We start from the raw sequence: 20,999 nt of genomic DNA on the forward strand, positions 1-20,999 counted from the left end.
TGTACTCTGTTGTATTGTTTATTGGTAGGGTCTGTTTTATTCAAATTTTCCGCTTACTTTTTGGTTGAGGAGGAAATTGAACTACGTTGGAATTTTTGTGAATGGAAAGTGCTAATATTATATGCTAAATATTGTTGTAGTACGATGTGTTTACCTTCGAATTGCAAAGCTTAGTGCCACCCAGACAATCTTCCTTCGAAATAACTATCACTTCAATAAATGTTCTTAATATATCGTTAATATTGTACTCAACTGATTGTGTGTTGACTTACGCAACATTTCAGTGAATCCTCTTTGCACATATCGAACACCAAGTGGACTTAATGAAGATAATGTTTTACCTTCAACAACTACCACCATTTCTTTCTTAGATGTATGTATTGTTAAAAATGATTTCAAGTGATATATTCATGTGAAAAGTTGTATTTTTAAAAATATGTGCCTTAGACGAAAATTGTTTAGGTAACACTCTATTCGAAGGTAACTACCCGGTGCAACACCATTATCTGGCTTACAATAAAGTGATACCATAGTTACATCTAATCTTCACATATAACCTCGAGGAATTCCGATGTAGCCGAGCGTGTTAAGGCACAAGGGCGTACTCTGGATCATAACTAGGGGAGAGGGACAAGCTGTTGTCAATCAGGTTGTGACATTTCAGCACAGAAAAGGCGAATAAAGCAAACATTTTAAGAAAATTATAGCAGCGCTTTATTCGTCATTACAATTATTTGCTTTAAAAAAAAATTAATTATTATTTTTTTTAACTTCTAGGGAGGGATAGCTGCCCCCCTCTTGGTACGCTCATGTTAAGGCACCAACCTTGGATTCTCATATCTGCAGCAGCGCCGTACTGAATTCGGAACGGGCGGGCTTATTTTTATTTCGAGGTGGACCCATTTGATAAACCTCACCTCCTCACTCTAGAATAGGTTGTTAACCTATAGAATAAACAGTCTATTCTGCCCTACATTGTAAAACATAAGGACGTTATACAGAATTAAAAAAAAAAGAATTCACAGATAGTGCGTTTTAATTTTGACCCTAATGATTAATGAATTTTATAATTACGAATTAAAAGTTTATAAATACTCACATATCGAAGGGAACTTGCCTGGAAGATGAACACTTCCTCGGAAGAGAAGAAACCCCCAGACGGACAAACTGTTTTTGACCTCCCCAAGCGTCGAAATTCATTAAGAATTAGTGATGATGAGGCGTGAATCGAGGGATTTCTTCGGCTCTGGTGCTCTGGGGGAATTTAGTCAGGGGCAAAAAAGACTAGAAAATCCGGCGGAGCAGAACGGTTCTTACAAAGATGGAAACATTGCTCCCACAATGGATTCTTTTTTACTTTTTGTTGCATTTTCAACACGTTTCGTTTGCCTTTTTATACTTTTTTTTTCTCTTTTATCTGCCTCTTGTTCTCATGTGGTCTCTGCCCTTCGAAAGGTTGTGTCTTATGTTCGTAATTCTTGGATTATTTTTGTTTTTCCTCCAACCATTATCCATGTCCCACAGGCTATTGTACTCTGCGATGAATGAAAAGGAAGGTATCTCCTCCTTCACTTTCTTCTTCACGATCTCTTGACTCCAAGGTCTCTAAAAGTACTAAAATTGATATTTGTAGAATAACCTACCTGATTTAAATCATAATAGATTAAAATAAAGTTGGGAAAATATGATTTTGCTTTGTATAGGATAAAATTGATAACTTTTCTTCGAAATTTTATTTTTAAATAACATAATGCGAAGTAGAATGCAGGGTTTTAATTTTTCATTTAGTTCAGTGAAACAATTAATTACTTGCGGGTAGTCAGAGGAATCATGATCCGATCTTGATGTTTTTTTTCATTACCTTTTAAATAACCAAATTAAAGTTTAATATTAACGTTCTGTTTTGATTTTTGTCTGTGTATAATACCTTAAAGTTTTATAAAGAATACTCATCACAACCGTTTTGGTACAAAAGCTTGTGGGCAAATTTGCTTTTATCCTATACTATAAAAAAGAAAAAACCGGCCAACTGGAAGGTCTGTGGAGTTTAAAACCGCAAAATCATGAAAACCCTGCAAAAATAGGGTAGAAGAAAAAGGGCACTTAATGACTGGACTCATTGCATTTTATATGTCGGTCGGCCCTACAGACCATGAAGATCTTTGGTACACAATGTTATTGACAATATTACCTACATTGTTCTTTGAGGGATCCCAGATACTCACGTTGATACGAAACATAGTGTCCAGTAGACAGTGGCAAAGCCATAACTCTATAACCATTTAGTTCGGTAGTGCCCTTCCCATTGACGTTAAGAAAATTGAATAATCGGTTTAGATCCACATATTATGGTTTATGAGGGTCAGTAGAGCTACAACATTTAGTATTTCTAACCCCTCATTTTATCCTGAAGGACCACAACGAGATTCTCAGTTATGATACACGGAGTAGGGTAATCGGTCATACTCTTGGCTAGTGTTAGTTGCTTCCAGTAGACTGACGGACTCACCTATTCGGAAATAAGTGAAGAGCGACGTTCACCCTTCCTAGTACTGGCCACGGTCGGCTTTATTTACATACATATAAAATTAATTATATATAATAATTGATTTGAACATAAAGCTTATTAAACAAAGATTTTCCAAAAATTGGACACTTTCTAGTCCAGTAAAAGGTTGGAGAGAATAAAATGAATAATTCATGATTTTATAAAAACAAAACAGCACTGCTTGAAACGCACCTTTAAATGGTTTCAACTACCATAAAACCACTACTTGTTTTTTATCTAGTTTAATATTAAGTATATGATATTGGCCATAATATTGTATATATTTTGGCGTAGACAACAATTTCAGTAAGCTTCTGCTTCGCCAAAGATTTATGCGTTACCAGTTAATTATAATTTTTATTTCTAATCTGGACTTCCCTTTAAGAATTCATAAATTTTATTGAAGATAGACTCCTTTAAAGGTGAGATAAAATAGAAAAATATCTCGTTAAGGGTGCCAATTACAGGATCGTTTTTTCATCTTTAATTATTAAGGTAAATCGATCCAATTAGGCAGCAGTTGTGGGGGGGGGGAGGAGACACAGCAATTACAGGTGAGAGCCGCCCCCAGTTCCCCCCCCCCCCAGCAGATTGGCAGCTATCTTATTCAATATTTCACTAAGCAGCAAGTGTCTTTATTAGGCTATTGATCCGTTGGGCCTATTCTCCACCATCTATGCCTTTTTATCGAATATATAATTCATAGCAGTTCCGTTTAGCAGTTGTAATTACTGCCCCTATGAGGACTTCATCAGGGAATAGATTATACATGCCGGGGCACAACCGCCACTTAGGCGCGTGCCGGAGCGGAACTCACCTCGACTACAACAAACATTCGCTGGACGAGTAGTGTTCCAGGTAGTGGTGTAGGGTCTGTACCCAGCGGTGGTCGGGTTGTTGTGGTTGTAGCGGCAACCGCTTCTAGGAAACGTAATTATTCCCGGTGATCATAGGAATTGGCCAAAACAGCCAGCCGGCTTGTGTTTGATTGTTCGACTTTAGATTGACATGTTCCGGATATGACCCATGTTTTCTTTGAATCTGTTTATCTGAGACAGACAACTCAGGCAAAAATATTGTGTGACTGCTCCCAGTCCAGTAAAATTTTCAGATAATCTAGAAGTATTTTAATTTAATTTATTTCAAAGAATTATAATGTAGAAGCGTTTGGTGGTAAAAAGTTTAACACCAAGTGTTAAACCAACTTTTAACTTTTAACCAAAAGTTCTCCTGTGGGTATGTAGGCCTAATATCAAAATCGAAAATTTATATTCGCCCTTATAAAATCCTTTTAGGTAAAATCAGCTGGCCTGAAGTACTACATTATAGAGTTAGAGGCCGTTAGGTAGAGGTCGACTTTCTTATCTTTGGTGGTTCAACGAAATGAAAACTTGAACCCAAAAATAAATTAGAATTTTTTTTTAATAAATTATAAAGTTTTTAGATCTTGATCAAACACGTTATATCTTATCAGCTCAAATGCAGATTTTTCAAAAATCTATTTTTTAAGCTTTTATTTTTTTAATTGTTGTTTATTAGCCATTTTCATTTCTAACATTAATCAAAAATGTATAAATATGAACTATAATAAATTTGACAATTAGCTAAAGGAGATAAATGAATACGTAGCAACAGCAGTTTGGAAACTAGGAAGTCGAACAGTCAAACTTCCCCGATCTCTCCCGATTCCAACCATACCTACACGGCTTCGTTATATTTTGTTATAATGTATTATTGGCAGTTGATATTCGTTATTCGTCATTCGCACCAGTAGAAATCCTAAAATAAGAATTTTTATTGCTACAGAAAAATAAAAATTGTTTGTTTATAAGCATTTAAAAATTATTATATGAACATTCTCCCTATTAGGTGAGTTACGAGAAAGCTGTCTGATTTTTAGGTTTGTAGCCAAAAGCTCATGAAGAATTACTAGAAGTTTAACTAGGTAAAATTTAAAGAATTAAAATCCCGAAATTTTGTTAAATAACAAATATGCGTTTGGAGATTTATTTCATCTTAGCTATCAATTTAAATCTCATTAAATAAACTATAAAACAATTTATCATTAACATCTCCAAAAGGGTAGCAGTTTTAATGATATTTGCCAAAACAAAAATTCACATAACGTTCATTTCACTTTTCTTGAAAACATTTTTTTTCCAAAAATTGTATATAGGAAAATACACAAAGAACTCTATTTGGACTCCAATTGAAGCTTCTTAAATGCAATATTTAGATGTTTTTGGCAATAAATCTTAATAAGTACTGCGATAATTTTGAAAAATATGCAATATTATAGACAAGGACTTATCTTTCGTGTTTTAAAAAAAAAATCTTTACAAAAATCCATTTAAATAAAAAAAATATGCTTATAGAGAAAAAGGGATACGGTTTCAGGCCTTGTCATATATGAGCCTGTACATGTACGATGCGTTTAAAATTAGCTACAAGTTAAATTGATTTTAAAAAAGAATTTTTCGATAAAGCATTGTCCAAAAGACTAACAGAAATCTTGTATGTTTTTCCTCATCTTTTTTTTTTGTAATTTAACCGGTTTTATTGCCATATTTTGCCGTCGATATTATGAACCAAAGTAGTTATTCATAAACCCATTCAAAAATTATTTACAGACAATACAATCTTTTAAAAATTTCAGTGCTTTTGGTAGTTAAAAATATACTTCAGATTTATAGATCATTATAGTTCTGAAAATGTAGTTTAAAAAAAGAACCCTTGCTATAAAAATGAAAAACTTTTTGTTAGTACTGCTATGTCCCCTGTTTGTTTTTTTTAAAGTGAGTAATACAGAGATTTTGAAGTCGGAGACTCTGTGGCCCTCGGGAGTAGAGACAGTTAGAGAAAAATACTGACTCAGTTAAAGAGTACAATGTCACCTCCAATGGTTTCGAGTAGGCTGTAAAGTTTATCGTCTGTTCACGAGCTCGGAAATAGATTCTGCAGTATAGTTCCTACCACAACCGCCAGGCATCCCCACTGTCTGGCCCCCGGCGGAGATGAGTTAACGAAAATAAAATTGGTGATATGATTTCATGAACAATTAATTTTATTGATGTAATTTGTGTAGCACTGAAATTACATCAATAAAATTAATTATTTATAAAATTATTAACCCAAAAAGAATTTAATACATGATTTATTGTTTAAAAAAAAAATCATTGAATTTAGTCGCTTTAGCTTGATACCAAAGATTTAAAAAAAATAAAATTAATGATTTATGCTAGAGGCATAAAGGAGTCTCAAAGTAAAAGGACACATGTATTCTACAAAACAAATGAAGAATAATGTGTTGACATTATTATTATTTTAATTATTAAAATTATTTTGTTGATTTTTCCGTGTTGCAAAGTATCACAGATTAAACCGTGATTTTATATTTACACTTAATTGAAAAATATGTAATCATATTAACGTAATGTATCGCAACAAGGAAATTTATTTTGAAACCCGATATGATCTATACTTATTATATGTTCATTTATAATTGAAGGTTACACATTTGTGATCACTGATTTCAATGGAACTGTTTTGAGTGATACTAGGTCAAAAAATATTAGACATAGAATGCGCCTTCGGAGCCCAGGAATAAAATATTTTACATATTTATAGAATTTTTTTGTTATCATACCACCTTTGTTCTGCGCTTATTCAGTGATTATTATGTAACAATCTATTTGTTGTTATTTAAGTATTTAAAACATTACAAATTCCAAAAGTCACTTCCTGTAAAGTAGATCAAATATATTTTGTTAAAGAAAAACAAAGTCAGGTTCGGTTTTAGCGTATTTTGAGCCCCTTAAGTACAAATTTTCATATAAATCAAATATTTAAAAAAAAATTGGGTTTGATTTTTTGGAGGGTATTTGGTTTCTTCCCATAACTATTGTTCACGAAATAAATTCCTTACTCCTTATAATGATATCCAAGTCCAACATATCTATAGCTCAATTTCCAATCTTTTAAAGCATGTCAGTGTATTTTAGATTTTATGCCTTTGTATAGAAGAAAAAGCTACTTCAAATAAAGAAAAATTTCTGAAATTTTTTATTTTTTATTTTCGGCTCTAATACGTTTACAAAGGTCTAATTTGTACCATGGCGTGCACTGTAAAAAGTATTATGCCCATTTTATGTTTCGTGTAGCTTAGTGAGTAGTGTGGAAGTTATTGCAATTTTATTATTTTGTTATATCATTAGAATACGTCAAAAAAATATTACAAAAATTTTTTTTGCAAGATATCCCATTATTCCAGCAAAGCAGAGATATGCTTAGCCGGTTCCAAATCACATAGAATTTCCTTAAGTCTGGTTTTATCATTTAAAATTATAACAACGGTTTTAGTTGCCCTCTTCCCCTTCATTTTAAAAATGTTTTTTTTTTTTTTAACCACTTAGAGTTAGAATTTTTTTTATGTACAAGATTTAATGAAGTAATAAAAACTTAATTAACCTTCAAGAAAGTTAAGGAAATACAAATTTTACAACGTTATTGTACAGCCACGATTCATAAAAACCTACCATTATTACCTATTACATATAATAGATTTATATATTTTAATATTAACTGTTACTCATAATGTATTTTGTTATTATGAGAACTGTACCTTTCACTTTGAGATGACTTAAGCGCGTAAGCTGAACGCTAAAGTGAATTTTCTTATTTACGACCGAAGAAAGTGAAATTAGCAATCGGGCAAAGCAATATATATTCTCAACTATAGGATAATATCTCTCACCATTGACCTTTTTGTACCTCACTGTTTCCTTTAGGTGAAAGTTTAAGGTTTCTCTATAACTTAAGCCTGCGTATCGTCATTTAAAACTCATTTTAAAAAACAATAACTTTATCTTGAACTTTTATTGATAAGTAGACATGTATAATCATCAATTGCGTGGATAAGAGTCAACTGTAATTTTTAATTCGAAAGCTGGAATATGTTTACTAATTTGTAGTCAAAATTAATCATAAAATTCTTTCTTGAGACTGGCAATTTTTTACTAAATAATTCAAAACATTATCCAAATTATAGTCTCAAAACTTTTATTGTTTTTACACGTCCGCAAATAGTAACAATTAACAATAATTTATTGTTAATTGTTACTATTTGCGGACGTGTAAAAACAATAAAAGTTTTGAGACTATAATTTGGATAATGTTTTGAATTATTTAGTCAAAATTAATATTTATAAAATAGATAATAATAATAAGTAAAATAATATATGCACATCAAATATGGACATATGTATTCATTAGAGACGTTATTTTATTATATGACCAAAACCAAATCTTGATGAGTCGGAAAAATGATGAAAACAAATTTTTAAATTATGAATAGTGTATAATAATAGTTTTTAAATTTCAAGAATCTTATCCTTTACTTTTATAAAATTACGTTTTAATTAATTTATTAATAATTAACTTTTAACATTACTTTTTTTATTTATTTTCTTAGTATTTTGTTATTCTATATTTTTGACATACATATTTTTTATTATGCCATAATATAATTGTTTATACTTCTGTAATATTACTAATTTCTGCTTTTACTATTTATGAACTTTCTTATTGCTTGTTCCATCTTATGTTTTATATTTTTACATAGTGTAACTCCATGGAATCTCGTTTAAGGTTGTGACAACAACATGAGCCAAAATTTTACCTCAGTAAATAGTTTCTACTATCTTCAGAGTTATCCATTACACCCTAACCACCTTATTTATATATTTAAAAGGTTCAAACAAATAAAACCCAATTTTCTTCCAATCACTGTATATTCTCGAATTTTATATTTTTCATGAAAAAAAATGTGTGTTTATATTGAAAATATATATTGATTTTTATTAAAAGAATATATGTACTAATTTGTTAATATAGAACTAATTTTAATTTGTCTGTTTCAGGTGTTTTCTCAAAAGATTTCATTCGTCACCAACCTTTTTTATCGAGGTAAATGTTCAATAAACTATAATAAATACAGAATAGTTAACTATATCATAATGCTAGGTCTTAAAATTAAACTACAATCTTGATATGCACAGATCTGTAATTTAATTTTCGTAAGTTATTTTCATTCTTTTGATATACAGAGATCCTTAATATAACGTAGATTTAAAATCTATGTGTTAAAAAGAGTTAACTAGGGACAGGATATATTTGAGAGTAATTTTTTGATTTTTCTAAGGGGATGAAAGGTTTTATTCATAATTTGCAAAGATAATAGTCCACATATAATGCGTGATAGTGTTTGTAATAATTGTAGGCATAAAAACATCATAAAGCCCCGTTTATAGTGTGATATTTTAGAATCGTGGCAGGAAATGTCACAGCCAATGACGTGGTATAAATTTTATGATAATTGACGTCATGACAGGACATACTGTCGAAGCAGTTGCATTGATTCTATCAGATTTTAATCATGTACATTTTTCGAACTGCCAGAAGGCTAAGATTAGATTTACTGTACAGAAGAAACTGCTACACTAAACGATTTTCTAACTGTCGTGACAGTATTTCCAAATCAGAAATCTCACCGTGCATACAAGACTTATAACCTAATAAAGAGAGAAGTACACCCATTTAAATTAATATCTAATTTTATAATACTTTTACAACTGATTACTGAAAAAGGAAACATTTTTAAAAATGCCCTTGATCGTAATGTATGAATTTATTAACTCCAAGGACCTGGGTTCGAATCCGGCTGTTGCAGATAAATTATATTCAGTCAAGTATGATTCTGACCAAATCACCTCCTTGCACAACTTTTTTACAAAGTTTTTACTGGAAGATTATTGATTGACCGTGTGTGAAGATGAAAAGAATATGGTCCGGGTGCGGTCAAGAAAAACTCAAATAGTAGAAATATACTAATTTAATGAGCCAACGTTTCGCCCCACGTTGCAGGGCTTCATCAGGGCTATTTTGACGGCAGTCAAAACTAAAAATCATTTTTAGTTTTGACTGCCGTCAAAATAGCCCTGAAGAAGCCCTGCAACGTGGGGCGAAACGTTGGCTCATTAAATTAGTATATTTCTACTATTTGAGTTTTTCTTGACCGCACCCGGACCATATTCTTTTCATATACAAAGTTTTTACTTTTGCATCTCCTTACAAAGTACTGCACAACTGACCCTTCATGGATTGTGTCGGAACAGATTTAATTTAATATCAATACATATCAGTAATATAATAATAATAATTAGTTTAATTTAAAAAAATAATACAAATACAATAATTATTAATAGAGAAAAACAGACAAAATGTATTACGGCAATTGAATATCCGTTTCCGGAGGTCGATTAAAAAAGAAAAACAAAACCTTTACAACAATAAAAAATATTTATATTCATACACACGCTTTACATATATATATAAAATAAAATTATGAGATAGCCAAATTTTGAATTAGGAACGAACTGAATACCAAATATAATTAAATTAACATATTATGTTTAAGTTATTTATACTAAAAATACATAACTAAAGAGAAAAAAATAACAATAAAATTATTAGAACAAGTTTTATACTAAATAAAAAAATATATATAAGTATATAAGTATACAATGATTATCGATCATTATATTCATAAATAAACATACACCTTTTTAAACAATACTTTGTAGTAAAACGTATACAGCTCAAGAGAAAGCAAAATGAAATAAGAATTAGAACATATCGTACTTAAAATAATATTGAATAAAATAAAGTGATATAAATCTGAAAAAGGTATAAAAATAAATTTACAAACTGTTTCGATATGACCAGGCATTCTCTATGATAAGCAATTTTAACTTGCAATTCATAACTTTTAACTTGGAAATATAATAATATAAGTATTAGCAGAATTTAACAGGTCGAGGAGGTGGGGACTCGTTATAAATTGAGACTTCTTAATGCAGATGGCTAAAATCCTTTCAATTCAAAGTCCTTAGAACCATAGTCAATGCATCCTATTACGTTTCCAACAGAACACTACACCTTTATATCCCTTTTGTCCTTGAACTTATACCAACCAAATTCTCAAAATTCCATTTAATATTTCCATTTAACATTTAAACTTATCTAATCATCCTAATCCTTTGGTTCAATCCTTATTCAGTTTCACCCATCCTTACCTCGAAGATTGAAACGGCAGTGGTCAAGAGACCTTTTTGTAAAATAAATTTATTTTACATTGTTTGATTATGTTAATTTTATTTTTTTTTCTGTTCATATCGTATAGAGATTTTATTTATTTTATCTTATTTATTTTTTATCTTTTTTATTTTTGGTATGATTGTGTTTAATTAGCAATAATATTCATTGCCCAGGTTTGTGGCAGATTGTAATACTACTTATCAATAAATAAAGTAATTATTATATCATAAAAAAAAAAATGGAGGTGGTAAATCTTTGACGGATTGGTCTATCAGCCAGGACGTGAACCATGTCTTCAATAATATGAGAACTAAATAACGCTATTACGTCCGTTTCCTTTTCTATCCAAGGACAATTCAAAAACAGATGTCCCTTCCCCTTACATTGAGAAGCCGTTGCATATTATTTAATGGGAGATCATGTGGAGTGTTTATATTAGTAGAGACTGTTCATTTATTCAGTATAAGTTTTTATTGATATTTATACAACAATAATCTTCCTTATTAGAAATGATGTGTCTCCTTTAAAGATATCGAATTGCTAGCAAAGGAAAAGGGATCATATAAATTAATCAACGTGACATGTGTATAATTCCTTCCAGGGCTGAAACTAATCATATCTCAGCTACAAGGACCAATTATAAAACAATAAAAGCAATCATGAAGGAAGAGGGGAAATGAGAAATTAGCCGAGAGGAGAGGCTCAGAACAATTACTAGGACTTGCTATATCCCGGATATGTCTTATAAATTGAACTGCCTCATCCAAATTACCTCCTTCCAGGTATAATTAGATGGACCTTCTCCTTTGTCTAATCGTTCAATTCCGTTAATGTCCCTAATTGGGCTGTGTTCTCGCAACTTTTTGTCCTGTCCTGGTTACATAACTTGAATTACATATGTGCATATCTGTCTGCTAAAAGCATAATTGTAATTCACACGCATTACGTACTGTCAATAAGGAGGGAGTGATATAAATTTCTTCGTTTTTATCCATTTTTATTATAAAGGCAATTCTTTCAAAAATGGAAAATTTTTGTCCCCAATATTTTTATTCAAAGATGTTTGTTGTGTATTAAAAACGAAAATGTGTATTTCTGCTTCGGATGGGTAGGAGCATCAAATTATATAATTTAAATATAATGTAATAAAAAATCTTATGTGCATATAAATATTAATTGCTGTAGAAGGGAAAGTCTTTTAGTATTCGGAAAAAAAATTGCCTATTCCAATCCTCAACTTTGCAATTGAAAGCTGTCTATTCATACTTATAATTTGTGGAAGTAGCAGCAGATGATACTTGCAATAATATCCTCAGCAAAAGTGTCAGTTAGGGGTAGAACTCGAGTATTCCAGTTGTTGCTCTAGCCTGAAACAGAACTGCCCGAAGCCCTCCCGATTTAAATTCGCGACACGGCTATATCTGCAAGGAATGCTCGGAGGTGATCACTGACTCCATTATGCACGTGATTAATGTACTCTCGACTCTTCCTTTGATTTAGTGGTTACATTATATTTTGACAGACCTCGGCTATAAAAAGATTAAAAAGGAATTACTCAGCTCTTCCCTGTCAGAGAGTGTTTTTTCTCGGCCGTTTCGGTCTGTTTTTTCAACGTTTCGGGCCACTTAAGAAAAGCACGAGATGAGGTGATATACCGCCTGAGGGTGACAACCTGGATCTGACCCCGTTAGCGGGAATTATTAACTGCCGCCCAGGGACCAATTTTAAAGCCGGCCGGCTCAAAAACAGTTCTAATAAAGTGGCCACTGGAGTCGTAAATCTTGGAGGTGCCGTGCTCTGTCCGAGCTTCGTTATCTGTTAAATATTGCCGAAATCTCCAGTCGTCGGTTGGATGTCACCGGCGTCTCTCCGGTGATGGTGTTTTCGGAAATAGAATCGTCCAATCTCATATCCTTGTTTGTCTGCAAGTTATTGGTGTACAGTCTATATCAGGTGGAAGAATTGCGCAAACTTAGGTAAATCTCTTGTAGGAAGATAATCCAAGTTGCGGTTAAGAAAGGCACATAAATAATATAGAAACTATTTATTAGATGGAATATTTTATATTGGTTTAGCAGAATTAAAACCCATTCTGCTGTTTTCACAACTTCCTTGACCGCCACCGCATCTCCCTTTAAATACTTACGCTCAACTAATCATCTTCTAATAAAAGAATTTTCGAAAAAAGCAGCGAACAATTTTTAAAAAGCAAAGAATTAAAAGCAGTATTCATATTTTTACTTAATTCTAGAAAGACTTTTGATTTGTTTCAATAAATGGCGCATGCGCAGTTTCCATTTCAGATCATGTACTCCGAAAGGTGCCCACCAGTTTGATAATACTTTTGAATCGTGTTGGAACAAAGCTTTATTGTTTAATTTTTTGTTTCATATTTCTTTCTACCATGCTTGATATATACATTTAATAGTCCTATTTCTTGTTTATCTCATGGTACACTTGGAGGATATGTCAGATTAAATATTTCATTAGACTGTTATTAATTGGATGGATTAATTATTAATGGACTTCATTATTAAATCTCTGAAATACTTACTCCAACATTCTCAAGCTGCTGGGCGTGATGAAAAAAAGAGTTGTGAAAACATATCATGAAGTCAAATGACCTATTTATATCTTCTTTTTTTTTTTTTTTTTTTTTTTATATAAAGTATTCCGTAACTCCTGTATCTTATGGTTTCTTCTTTGTAGATGGGAGAGAGAGAGACTACCACATCATAGGATTTGATATACTCATAGAACAGACCGAAAATAAGCCGTAATTTTTAATATTTATTAATATTGTTCCTTTGTGGCGCGTTCTTTATTTGCTATGCATGTTCATAATGGAATATGGGAAGAATGACATGCAGAATTATGTGATTGAGATGTCTTATCATGTGTCAGGAGAGATTTACTGCGATTTTCCTGATGGGAGGGATTCGGAGAATGTCGCAGTAATTAAAAACCCAAATTAGTTAATAAGACCCATATAAATAATTAAATGTGAACCAATTTAAATCTATACTTATTTGACCATGATTATGATTCCATTAAATAAGACTTGTGCCCTGCACCATATAAATTTGTTTTGATTATTCAACATTTAAAAAAAATATATTGAAATAAGAAATGTTCGGCACGTATAAAAATACGTAAATAAAATAATTGCATAACATAAGAAAATTTTGAAGCTGTATGAAATAAAGTACGTTTCTAGCAAGAATTGTTTTGATTTTTTTTTTTTTTCAATATACCTAGAAATAATTATTTACAATGTTTCTTTGCAATGATTCGACTAAGTCCATAAAAATTCCTGTATGCATTATCGAACAATATTAAACAACCATTAAATATGAGTTGGTGTTCCGCAGGGAAGTGTGCTTAGCCAATATTCTATCTGCCCTATATCGTTGATATTCTGGAAGCTGTGAAAAACGTCGAAGGTTCCTTTGCCGATGATACACCAATAGCCAGTATACCAGATACCATACTTTATCAAAGTATGTAGGATAAACCCAGCAGTGTAAACAACCCTCGCTCTATGGTAATATCTTTTGTATTCGTCCAAAGTAAAATAAAATCACAATTTTTTTATCAGCTGGGTCACAATAAAGCAGCGATAGCACGTAGCATTTTCAATGCTAATATGCATGTCACAATGTGATATATTATTTTCAATATAATAACAATTATATTTTATAATAATTATACATAAACATCTGGATAATAATTAAGCTGATCCTATCATCTCGGCCTCATTTGTTAAACAGTAAACATTCTATCATCTCTTATTACCAATTACAACATCCTATTAATTCAAATTCAACTACCTCTTTGTTTTCAACTACAACCTTACACGCTTCATGCTTCAATTAACTGCCGCACGAGCATTAAGGCTTCATAATTTATTGGGATAATGTTTTATAATATCCATAGAAATAAGAGTACTTATTTATTTTTACACCAGAATTTTTGATATATGGGGTATTATAATTGGGACAGGTGCTGGCGACAAAGAACTGGGTCAATTATTATTGGGTCGATTTATTAGTTGTTAATTTCTGAGTGTCTATTGAAATTTATTACTGCTTCTACTAAAAATATTAAGATTTTTTTTTTAACAATAAAGTATTTATTATTTATTATAAAACAAATCAATCATCATTTAATGAAAAGTCATAATTGTCATAGCCGCCGGCTGGAAAAAAGGAGTGCATGTTATTTGTTGTCCTAGCCCAACTCATTCATTGTTCATTTTTCTCTCTCTGGAAGGTGACATTTTTTCAGTGGTTAATTTTTTAATGGAATAAATTTTTATATTTGATTGATTAATGTGGTTTATAAAACATTAGCAAGAAATTTATTTTTTTTAAATTTTCTTCTTTAAAAATTTCTAACCCAATACTGTCTTTCCTCTCTCTCTCCTTTAAATTTGTCTCTCTGTTATCATATTGCAAGAACCTTTACTTCCCTTTATCAAATTTTCTTAACTGTATATAATAATTATTTAATAAGAAATACTTTTCTGGTGCATAATTGCAGATAGAAAATAGTTGATAGTTCAAATATTCAGAGCATCTACAAAATAAAACATATTCAAATTAAAAAAATATATATTTTATTCATTTGGTATGTAACAACTCTAAATATGTCACATTTTACTACTTATGCTGTATAATAAAAAATATTTCAACTTATTAATATTGGAACTAGTTTTAATGATTGCAATTTTGTTATAAATGTTCTTCACTGAAGAATCAACCAATTTCATTTTCCGTTCTAAAGAATAAGTTATAACTTTTTTAAAAATTTTAACACCATTTTTTGGGCTAGATTTGATTTTTAAAATGTAACAAGAAGAACAATATTTTTCTAATTATTATATTAAGACGAACAAGTACTAAATATATATAAATTAATAAAAGAGAAGATGGTCATTTAATAATGCCAACGTTTCGACCAGAATTTCAAGCCTTCATCACGGCCAAGAAGAAAAACTAAATAATAAACCTAATGAATTAATTGAAGTACAGAATAATAAGAAAACAACCAACATTATTGATATATAAATAGTGTTAAAAGAAAATGTATAGTCTAAGTATTACAAGAACATAAAGGCTATATTGGACTCGGTAATTTGAAATCTAGAAGGAAGAAATAACAAAAAAAAATAAATAAAATGCATATGAAAATCTTGCAAGTAAATATTCAAAATGAAAATCTTGCAAGTAAATATTCAAAATGAAAATTATTTAAAATTAAATTTATGAAAAAAAGTGGGAAAGAAAATACCCCTTCCTTATCTTCTCATAATACTTGGGCTATTCATTTTCTTTCAGAACTATTTATTTATCTATATTGTTAGTTATCTTCTTATTTCCTTATCGTTCACTAATTCCTTTTATTCATTATGGTTGTTATCTTGTTTTCTGTTTTTAGCCTTGATGAAGATATTGTCAGTTAAGTTTTATCTTATTTATTACTACTTTCACTACTTATGCTACAGGATAAAAATTGCTACAGCATTAATATTATAAAACCATCACTTCATTATTAATTACTATATCAGTCAATATATCTTCTAGATTAATTAATAGATCTGTTTGGTGATATATATTCTTGTATATCATTTCATCACTCAATGCTGTGTGTTAGTTAATTTACAATAGTGTATTCATCTTTAAGTTCCTCAATTTTTCGATTTATATTTTATGTTGGTTTATTGTATTTTTATGCATCCACTTTTATATTTGTTTATATACATTTTACCTTTATACTCTTACATTTTCTTTACCCACTTTTTATATTTTTATTTTAGCTTTGATGAAGACATATATTATGCATCAAAACTTAGGTCGTTAATTGTTGAAACTATTTTTGTATATATGATTCCCAGACCGCTTCCTTACAAATAATTGTATTTTTGTATAAAATAAAATTATTGATTTTTTCACTAAATTTTATTTAAACATATTAATATCAATGATTTATATAAAAAAAATTAAGAATAATGGTCTCTTCATATAATTGATGATTTAAAACATTTTAACTGTCATTAACGCCAGGGTAAAATGAATTCCCATCCATTGTGATATATTCCTCCAAAATGGAGAACTTCTGTTACCAAAGCAGAAAACCCTGATAAGAGAGCTAACAAAAAGAGCCGACGGACTACCCCCTTGGGGGGCGACGACCCACTGACCGTGGGGGCTGACCTGCTGACCCCAAGGCCACTCATTGATCGCTTCACTAGCCCATTCATGCCCCGTCCTCAGGTAGTCTCTTTCAGGGGGGGGGGTCTCTAGGCCCTAGGGGTAGTCACCACTGCTACCGGCTTGTTGTGGAGTCGTATCTACTAGATATCATTACAACGGCATAATCATCAAATTGAAATACAAAATTAGAAGTTAAACAACTACATAACCATAATTTGTCATAAAAATACCATAAATTTGGTGCAAAGCATCCCAAAACATTTCCTAACCAAAATTCAGTCTTATTCATTATCCAGTTTTACCGTTAGTAATCTTCCTCCAATCATATCCTCAGGCAGTTTAGTTAAAGTAAAAAAACTGTAATAGCAAACTTTTTTTTGTTCATACTTCTCAGATCCTTTTTCAAATGTATCACCTTGATTATTAATAATTTATTAGTTGTTAATTCTTATCATTATCATTCTCTTCATGAGTTGTGTTTCAATAAAACGTTTGGTAACACTCTGCATATTACTCTATACATTCATTACTATCACTTTCATATTTTGTAACAGCCTAGACATTTAATTTTATTGTTGCCTTGTTCACGAATGTGGTACCCTTAATTGTACTTTTAAAGGCAGGGCAACACTAGTGTCATGTTCTGATATTGGAAGATAATTGCCAATGTCAAATTTGGAGGTTAGCATTGAAATCAAATATCCGTCAAGGTACATTGAGACAGGCTTATGACATCAATATCAATTATAATAATTATAATATTTCTTTTTGTTTTTTATTTATATGAAATTATATTATATATAGCTCGTTGACATTGCTGCAGTCAAAAACGAAAATAGTTTTTAAATCTTTGTTACTTCCCAACGTTATGACCCACAATATAGGTTCATCATAGCTATATTTCTAAAATAATTAAAAATCGTTTACTTTTCTCTCCTTTAATGTCCACTGGTGATCCAGTAACCAAATAGCATTATCACGTAGTGCTACTAAGTTACTTTTGAACTGTTTGTAATTTTTACGGAGAAAAGTTTTGTTATGAAACGATGAATGGTATTTATATTTTTTTAACTTTTATGAAATTTCATCAAGCTGTACAATCTAGCTTTGATTTTTTTCTTTTTGACTTCTAGCTGGATCGTTTACATTATTTATAATATTTTATTATCAGTTATATCAGTACACACTTCTGTAGGATTCATTCGAAGTTCCAGAATCATTAGTTAACTTGTTCTATGAAACTACTCTTTTTGTTGCATTTTTACATGTTAGTTTTATTGATAGAAGAAATGATGATTTGTTATACTTTTGTTTTAAAAGGACATTATTACTGAGAAAAAAAAGCAACATTGATAATAATGTTGTCTATCATTCTGATGCAGCCCATGATTGACGCAACCTCCAGCCGGACAGCGCGGCAAAGCGAGCCGCCGACACCGGCAAAAACAGACATCGCTCACCGCCCTTTTTCATATTTCCGATCATCGTTGTAGGACGCATGCGCCGCGCAAGAAAAACAGGTAACTAAGAAAAAAGAAAGGGAAAATACTTTACGCCTCCAAGATGTCTCCCCTTTTCATAATTACTCTTCGGCAGGAGGTTTTTTTTTTTTCCACGTCACCTCCCCCCGCAAGGACACAAAGAGTGTGGACTCGGAATCCGACAATAAATTACGTCGTATTAAGAAACCGGTGTCTGACAAAGAGCCCGCCTCATCCGCATGCGCAGCCCGGCTCTCCGGTCGTGCCGTGTCTTCGAAAAACCCTGGCCGTTTTGGCTTTTCCCAGGCGAACACACTAATAGGCCACTCTTTTTGCTCCGGGGACAGTTATGGGCCCGCTCCAGGATAAATGACATTATTTCCAGATAAAAACTCCAGAGGACCTCTCCTGATAGTCCCTCCAAATTGCAAATGTCCTATTACACACTCGAAGGAACGCGATCGTTTCTTGTCCTACCGCCTCACATTGAATGCTAACCGATACCAGACTCATAATCCCCATCCAACTTTCATCCTCTCCAAGGCTGACTATTTATTCAAAAGATATTATGTAAGAACCGTAATTAAATTGTTTTTAATCCAAATGCCCATAAAATCAGAGCCATGTTTAATCAGTTAGCAAATTATTTATAATTTAAAAAATGACGTTATTACCAGACTTGAATTTATTATAGCTTTTGAAATGAAATTATAAACTTAAAGCTTATCTGAACTTTGGAAATTAAGAGACATATATCATGTCAGAATGAAGTTAGACCAAATACATCCGTTTTTCCCTCTGAATAAAAATCTACTTTTACTTTTTGGTTTTTTTAAAGAAAGTAACTCCTCTAAAAAACACATTTGGGCTCAACCTGACTGCTTACTCTCAGAAGAGAGATTTTTTTCTTTTCTTTTTTCCCCAAAGAAGAGAAAAGTGGCCTTAGTTAAGAGATGTTCTCTACCGGAGTTTCAGGTTGAACAAAAATGGACTATAACTTAAGACTTATGTAGGAAATTGCATCTGCTTTAATTTTAATCCTATTGAAACGCACAATTTTCTAGTTATAAGATTAAAAAATTCAAAATTATAGTGATTAGGTTTTAGGAATTTTCATTGAGAAGGCAAACAAAACAGTGGGACTTCGCACACCAAAACACCTATAAAATCCAAAAAATTAAACTTCTATTATTCCTGAATACACCCTTTACGAAACGAAAAGCGCAGTCTAGCAGAAAATTAATTTTAATTTGTACATGTTATAGTAAATGTTAGAATGTTAATCGACGAAGAATGCTTAGTTTTACTGTTAGGAGCGAACAACCGAAAACAATTTGGCTTTTTTTTTCTATTTTAGTTGTGAAGCCAACAACTTGCGAATTCAGCACCCACAAAACACATACAACCGTTGAGAAAAATCCTTCAGTTTTTTTATCCTCAGATGGCTGGAATAAGAATATTTACACAAATTGGTTGCTGCAGCATTCACTGCGTCAGATCTGTGAAAATCATTTATATGTTACGTTTGTCACACTCTATTAGGGAATGGTTATAAAAGTTCACTTTATTATTACTAATACATTTTTACTATCTTTTCAAGTTGTCGTTTAATAAATTTACATATGCTTTTGAGGCGTATTGTTTTTTGAGGATTAGACATGCATTCTCGCACAAACATAAATTCAAAACGTTATGAGCTGTTAAGAATTGAAACTGTATAAGATTCATTTCGAATGATTGGTCGTAATGAGGAGACAATATGACCCAGTGCCTCCTAGAATGAGATCTCAATATGCGTTAATAAAGAATTAGAGCGTCAAATAGGCTACGGCCTCGTTCCATTGGCGAATTGGTTTTCGATTCGGAACACCTTGAGGTTCTTAATGCCGTACGTCGTTCAGGCACTGTATTTTTAAAAGAATATTAATAAAATTAAAGGATTGTGCCGAAAATATTTTATTATAGAGTTGATTATAACTTAAGTATCGGCGAGAGTAAAATGTTTAAAAAAATATATATAGAAAAAGGTTTAATAATTATGAGAGATGACGGTTGGGGTGCGGTCAAAATAATACAAATAAATTGATGTAACTTATTTAATCATGCTAACGTTTCGGCTAGAGTTTCTAGCCTTCATCAGGGCTAAGAACAGAACAAGATAACAGCCAATGAGTATAGAATATAACAAATAAAATATAAACAGAATGGCATAAAGTAAGTAATTTTACAGAATGGAATTAATAGAATAAAGTGATGAGAGAAGTTGAAAATAAAATGTATAAATAGGTAATTGAATAAGTAGTTAAAATAACATAATTAAGGAAATGAAATAAAAATGGAGTTATATAATGCAAAGAAATATGAATATATTAGTTATTAATAATTTAAAAATTAAAATATAGAATGAAAAATAAAGTGATATGTAACCACAATAATTGATAAAGAGGCAAAATATAAGTAAAGTTTGACAAAAAAAAATATATATTTCGAAAACAACAATAGTAATATATGGTGAACATAACTAATAACGAGGGTAAGGAAAATTAAGAAAAGAAGGGGGAGGGATAAATAAAGATAGGGAAAAAAGATCTAAGATGTTTA

The 20,999-nt window shown here is 31.2% G+C and overlaps 1 protein-coding gene across 2 annotated transcripts in view; it reads left to right on the forward strand.

Moving 5' to 3' along the window:
* Positions 1-20,999, forward strand: part of zfh2 (Zn finger homeodomain 2) — a 561,880-nt gene that overhangs the window by 280,274 nt on the left and 260,607 nt on the right. For both annotated transcript variants that reach the window (XM_067046937.1, XM_067046938.1), the window contains one exon: positions 8,467-8,512. The gene's annotated coding sequence lies outside the window, so the exon portion shown is untranslated. The remainder of the gene's footprint in view (positions 1-8,466; positions 8,513-20,999) is intronic.

The sequence above is a fragment of the Halyomorpha halys genome, unplaced genomic scaffold, assembly GCF_000696795.3.
Source record: "Halyomorpha halys isolate HHAL.00 unplaced genomic scaffold, Hhal_1.1 Scaffold332.1, whole genome shotgun sequence".
NCBI lineage: Eukaryota > Metazoa > Arthropoda > Insecta > Hemiptera > Pentatomidae > Halyomorpha > Halyomorpha halys.